This window comes from Vicia villosa, linkage group LG1, assembly GCF_029867415.1.
Source record: "Vicia villosa cultivar HV-30 ecotype Madison, WI linkage group LG1, Vvil1.0, whole genome shotgun sequence".
In the NCBI taxonomy this organism is placed as follows: domain Eukaryota; kingdom Viridiplantae; phylum Streptophyta; class Magnoliopsida; order Fabales; family Fabaceae; genus Vicia; species Vicia villosa.
In genome coordinates, this window is record NC_081180.1 from 229,644,166 (window position 1) to 229,650,443 (window position 6,278).

Sequence of the window (6,278 nt, forward strand, 5' to 3'; positions counted from 1 at the left end):
GTTTTGGGAATTTTCCGAGTAATTAAGATTAGACCGAAAATATGAGACATTGAGTTATTAGAGGATTTTATCCGTATTTATTTTATTATATTATTTTATTTTATTTGGTGTGTTAAATAATTATTTAATTGTTATGAGATATAATAATTAATTGAATTAATTAACTTTGTGTGTATTGGTGTGTATTTAGTTTATTGAACTAAATAGAGATATTAAGAGATTATATTTAATTGGGCCTATTTATTAGATGTAGAAGTAAATTGGGGGTGTTTTTTTTTAAGCCCATTAAGACAAATAAGTTAGTAAGGGTTTGATGAGAGTTAGAGATATCATTTTCATTGGTTCATTTTCAAGAGAAGAGAAAGAGGAGAAGAGAAGAGGATTTGGGGAGAAACTAGAAGATAGAAGGAGAATGATTCAAGGTAAGGGGGAGAATCCTTATTATTATGGGTTAGTATGGTTGGGTCAATGTGTAGATTAACATGATTTAGAGATTTTGTTCTTCAATTTCTAGGTTGTGACATGTTTAGGTTGAAATCCCTAATTTTTATAGTTTTGACATTGTTAGGTTTTGATGAATAATCCTTAATATATGATGATTAATTGTGTTTGAGTTGATAAAATGGGTGAAAATTCTTTAATATTGTAAGTGGCACTTATGTTTAGAAACCAAAGTAATTGTTTTGGTACTGTTCATTCATAAGGATAGAAGTTGGTACGTTAAAGCAATTGCATCTGTTCACAGAAATTGATACTCTTTCATTCATAGAAATTGATATTGTATTCAAAATTCATTCAAAAGATATTATATATGTCATGTAAGTACTTTCATCCATATGTATATATATTGCTTCGTCAATAGAGAAAAATATATATACTGCATCCACTTATTAAGAAAAATAAAGTGTTGCATTCTAAAAGTTCTTAGTATATATATTAGAGTCATGAGGCATTATGTTAAAGAAGTGTTAATAGTGTTTGGGTGTGCAGCATATGCTTAGAGGGGTTATGAAAGGTATAGAAAACTAGTGCACTCATTCCAATTTATGAGTTAGTTATGGTGATAGAATAAAACATGTATCAGTAAGATATTTTGAGAATTGTAATATATATATTTTCTAAATAACAAGGAAACATAGCACATGGGTTTAAAAGCAATGGTATGATAGAAATGAAACTAGTTTAGAAATGAAATATAATTGTGAACAGTAGCAATTATAGAACACAATGAAATGTAAAACAGTTCCGTTTGATCGAAATAACCGAATTAAGCGGTATAATTAGTTGTTCGAAATTTAATGAAAATTTACGTGGTAGCTAAGTTTAATTAGTAGATTAACATGGGGGTATTTATTTGTTGAAAATGTGATATTTACGGACCGACCGAAATAGTGTGAATTTGAATATCTTTTATATTAAATATTAGCTTTAGAATAGAAAATGAATTAGAAACTTAGAACTAATGTAGTGTAATTATTAAGTGGTTAATTTAATTAATAGTTAAATTAATTGCAATGAGTTTAATTGATTGGAATATATTTGAAGTTGGATCAATTATTCGGTTTGTCGGTAAATTACGGTATTTTGAGGATTTGTCCGTAATTGTGTTTTGTCTTGAATATGTATGTTGAGAAATATATATTTTCCATGTCAATGATGTTGTGCTAATATTGATTCTCTGTGAGTAGTTAGTTAATATTAATTCTAATGATTAATTGCTTGATGTTGAAAGTGTGTGTTCATGTATAATTGGCAAAATGAGAATTAACATGAGATAGTATGGTTACTAGTGTTAATTGGATTGTGTGAATCGTAATTGATTAATTGGCATCTTATATGTTAATGATGTGTGTGTGTTGTGAATGTTGTGTACAATTGGTGGATAATTCATAGAGTTGAATTATTGTGATATGCGGAAAGTTAAGATGGTAGAGATAATCTTAATTGCATATATTTGTGATATTGTACATACATTCATATCATAGTGTGCCTTGAAACACAGGTGGATTTGCATTGAAACACAAGCGGGCTTGGATTCTAGAGTGAATCGGAAGCCGTAAACTATATGTTTACAATTGGTGGACTTTGGTCTTGTCCGGATCGGAAGTGTGGCTTAGATTCTATAGATATGAATCGGAGGCCGATGAAACTTAGAATTTCACATTGGTACCACATGCATAGTGTCACATGTTTCATTGAGTCACATTAGAGTTATGTGATAGTTGATTATGTGCATTATGTTGTCGTGATATGTGCATGATTGTGATAATTGATTATGTGCATCATATGGTGGTGATAAGTGTACGAGTGAACAATTGATTATGTGCATTGATGTCGTAATTCTATGAGTATGAGTTTGGTAATCGATTATGTACACTTGGTGTTGTGGTGATATTGTATTAGTTGATAATTGAGAATGGGTGATGTTTGAATATGTAATTGGTTAAATGCGGGAATATGTCCTAATCATGGCTATGTGCATAATTGAGAATATAGTATTGAGATATTATACTCTTATACCTGTTGTACGTTTAACGTATGTGATTATATTGATTAGTATTAATTTACATGATTAGGCAAGGTGTAATGTATTTCTATAATTGTTGATTTAACCATTGTATCTTATTATACTTTCTTCGTAATGGTTCGTATTCTCACCCTTCTGTTTTAATGTTGCCCTCGTTTGGCGACATGCAGGTTCTGGAGTTTAGTAGCTCGTGCGTGATCTAGCCGGAGATTCTCTCGTGTTTGTTGGATATTAGGTAGTGAGTCGATGCTCTGGTCATGTAACACTGGGTAGCTTAGATGTTGACCTCATGTTCCATTTGTTTATGTATTTTGTTATAACTTGTGAACCTGTTTATTTGGCTACTTGTTGTTGAGAGGCTTTTAAGCCAAATATTCTGATTATGGTTTATTTATGTTGAGATGATTATTGAGATATGATCATGGTATGGGACATGAATCATTTTATGAAATATATGAGTATTTTAGTATTTTCCGCTGTGAATGCATATTCTGTGTGAATTGTAATTAAATGTTTAGTTATTATTTGAAGTGACCAGGTGCATTGTATATTATAGATAAATGCTGTCGTTTTTTAAAAGCTTTTAGTTTTTGAAAACGTCGATGTGACGCCCTTTTGAATTATATGCATGCTTATTCTCTGATTATATGCTTATTTATTTTGGGGTATAAAAGGGGTGTTACATTAGTGGTATCAGAGCATGGTCGACCAGTTGGTCAAGGGTATTAATGTCTTTTATCCCGTTGTATTAGATTTGTGTATCTGACACGATCAATACCGTTTTGTCTGGTTTGGTTGTTGGATGTCTTAGGACAATGGCTGCAGGAAGGAATGGTAACATTAATGTTAAGGCAGTGATGAGGTGGAGTGGTGCGATTGGACACGCGCCACAAGAGAGTGTCGGTTATGGAGGAAAGGATGAGTTCCTTGCTTTTGGAGATTTCCGAAGGTGCAATTCGCCGATATTTGAAGGAGAGTATGGACCGGACAAAGCACAAGCATGGATGAGAGAAATTGAGAAGATTTTTCAAGTCATGAATTGTACTGATGTACAGAAGGTACGGTTTGGCACTCACATGCTGACAAAAGGAGCTGAGGATTGGTGGAGTAATACCGTGCAGAGATTTGATGAGGAGGGTATTGAAGTTACTTGGACTCCTTTCCATGATGCATTTTCAGAAAACTATTTTCCAGAAGATGTGCGTGGAAAGAAAGAAATGAGGTTTCTAAAGTTGAAGCGAGGAAGAGAACAATCCAGCGGGAAACTATATGATGACAAGAGAGAACAATCTGATTTTGGCAAGAAGCTAAGTGGGGGAGGAACTTCTACTCCACTTAAGTGTTTCAAATGTGGTATTGAAGGTCATCGTGCCGCTGATTGTGATAGGACTCCTGTGACATGTTTCAAGTGCAACAAGATTGGTCACAAAGCACACAAGTGTAGAATTGGTTCGAGTGCGATTTGCTACAATTGTGGTGAGCGAGGTCACATTAGTATCAAATGTGATAAGCCAAAGAAAGAGTAAGCGAAAGGAAAAGCATTTGCGTTGCCTGGTGCTGAGACCACTGCTAAGGAGAGGTTAATCTGAGGTACGTATTTTATTATTGATGATGGTGCAACGTATTCTTTCGTTTCTTTGGATTGTGTTGTGAGATTGGATCTTGTTTTATCTGTTATGCATAGAAGTATGGTTATTGATACATCTGTCGTGGTTTTGTTTCTACTTCTTTTGCGTGTTTGAATTATTCGTTGAGCATCTTGGTAGAGATTTTGGGATTGATTTAGTTTGTTTTCCGTTAGACCAATTTGATGAAAATTTTGGTATGAACTGTTTGGAGTTGAAGCAAGTAATTGTAACTTTAAGAGAGATTTTGGGTCTTGGTGTTTTAAGTAATTTCGAGTGCGAATTCTGAAGGAACACTATTATGGTTTAATAACAATGGTTTATGTTTCATTATGATTGTCGACTGTCTATTGACAAATTGAGGACTTGATCACCCTTAATCTATTGTTGATAGAAGACGAGATCGTATTGGACGAGATAGACTTGTCTTACTAACTTGGTAGCGTGTAAAGCGACTAAGGAGAAGTTGAAGAGTCGATTTGAGGAGTTGTTTGAGAAGAGGTTCAATTGTCTGAGTGTATAGTCATAGAGTCGCGCCTGTTTTGTCGAGTAAGAAGAAAATAAGGTTCTATGAGGTAATGTTTTTTTAGTATGTTTTGATTCTAAGAGTAGCGATGAACATGCTGAACATTAAGGATTGTGTTATCGATGTTGAAAGAGAAGAGGTTATATGAGAAGTTTTCTGAATGTGAGCTTTGGTTAAAGGAAGAAAGTTTCTTTAGGTTTGTGAATTCGGGATGAGGTGTGTTGATGCAGAATCGAAAAGTGGTAGCTTATGCTTCAAGGGAACTTAAAGTTCATGAGAGGAATTATCCGACGCATGATTTAGAGTGCTTGCACCTAGAACCGGCGCTCTGATGCAAATTGAAGGATAGAAAAACACTTAGAAATGGGGGGTTTGAATAAGTGTGACTTTAAAAACTCTTAAGATAAAAACAATTTGCACAATGATTTTTATCCTGGTTCGTTGTTAATGAAACTACTCCAGTCCACCCCCTTAGAGTGATTTACCTCAACTGAGGATTTAATCCACTAATCAATCTTGATTACAATGGTTTTCCACTTAGATACCCTCTAAGTCTTCTAGAGTATACTGATCACACCTTGATCACTCTAGGAATCAAGCACTTAGAACCTTCTAAGTCTTCGAGAGTCTACTGATCAACCGATCACTCTAGGAACCTTTTACAATCAATGTAAAATAAATGTTACAAGAGTACAATATGCTTCTTAGAAAGCTATAATCACAACTGTGATATTTCTCTTAAGTTCTAAGCTTAACACTCACTAAATATTACAAAGTTGTGAGGTTGAAGATGAAGTTTGAGAGCTTTTTCAAATTGACAGTGTTTCTGTATTTTGCGCAAGAGTTGTGTATCAGCTTCTCATCAGAACTTCTATTTATAGGCGTTTGAGAAGATGACCGTTGGGAGAATTTAATGCGTTGCGTGTTCCGTACATCTTTGCATTTAATGTTTCACACTTTTGTCAACTACCTCAAGCCTTACTTTTGCTGCTTTTACTGACTTTGCCTTTTGTAGCTTCTAACGTTCCTTTTATCAGTCAGCGTAGCCTATCATCTTGTACTTGCTTCTGATCTCAATTTTGTAGATACAACGTTTGAATAATCAGAGTCAAACAGCTTGGTGCAGAGCATCTTCTTTGTCTTTTGACTTTGAAGAGCTTTAGCGTGATACCAATAAGAACTTCAGTGCTTCTGCTTCTGAACTCATGTTCTTCTGATGCTTCATAGTCCATGTTCTGATTCTGCTTGACCATCTTCTGATGTCTTGCCAGAGCATGTTCTGATTCAGCCATCCAGAACTTCTTGAGCCATAGCTTCTTAGCACTGATTTGTGCATACTCCTTATATATTTCCTGAAATGGAAAATGCAAAGGATTAGAGTGCCACATTGTCTTATACAAAATTCATATACATTGTTATCATCAAAACAAGAATATTGATCAGAACAAATCTTGTTCTAACACTGAGGCCCTTGGCGGAAGCTTCGAAACACCTTTTGGCCGCTTCGATGTCTCTGTGGAGCGTTGCGACTTGACCTCTGGCTGTGTAGTATTTAAGTTTGAGATGTACGGTCGATAGGACATCGATTAGCTCGGCCAAG

At 34.5% G+C, this 6,278-nt stretch overlaps 1 long non-coding RNA gene across 1 annotated transcript; it reads left to right on the forward strand.

Moving 5' to 3' along the window:
- Positions 1 to 341: 341 nt before the first annotated feature.
- Positions 342 to 3,001, forward strand: LOC131623418 (uncharacterized). The gene is made up of 2 exons (XR_009290194.1): positions 342 to 422; positions 2,698 to 3,001. It is a non-coding gene; the product is annotated as an uncharacterized LOC131623418 (long non-coding RNA).
- The last annotated feature ends 3,277 nt before the right edge of the window (positions 3,002 to 6,278 follow it).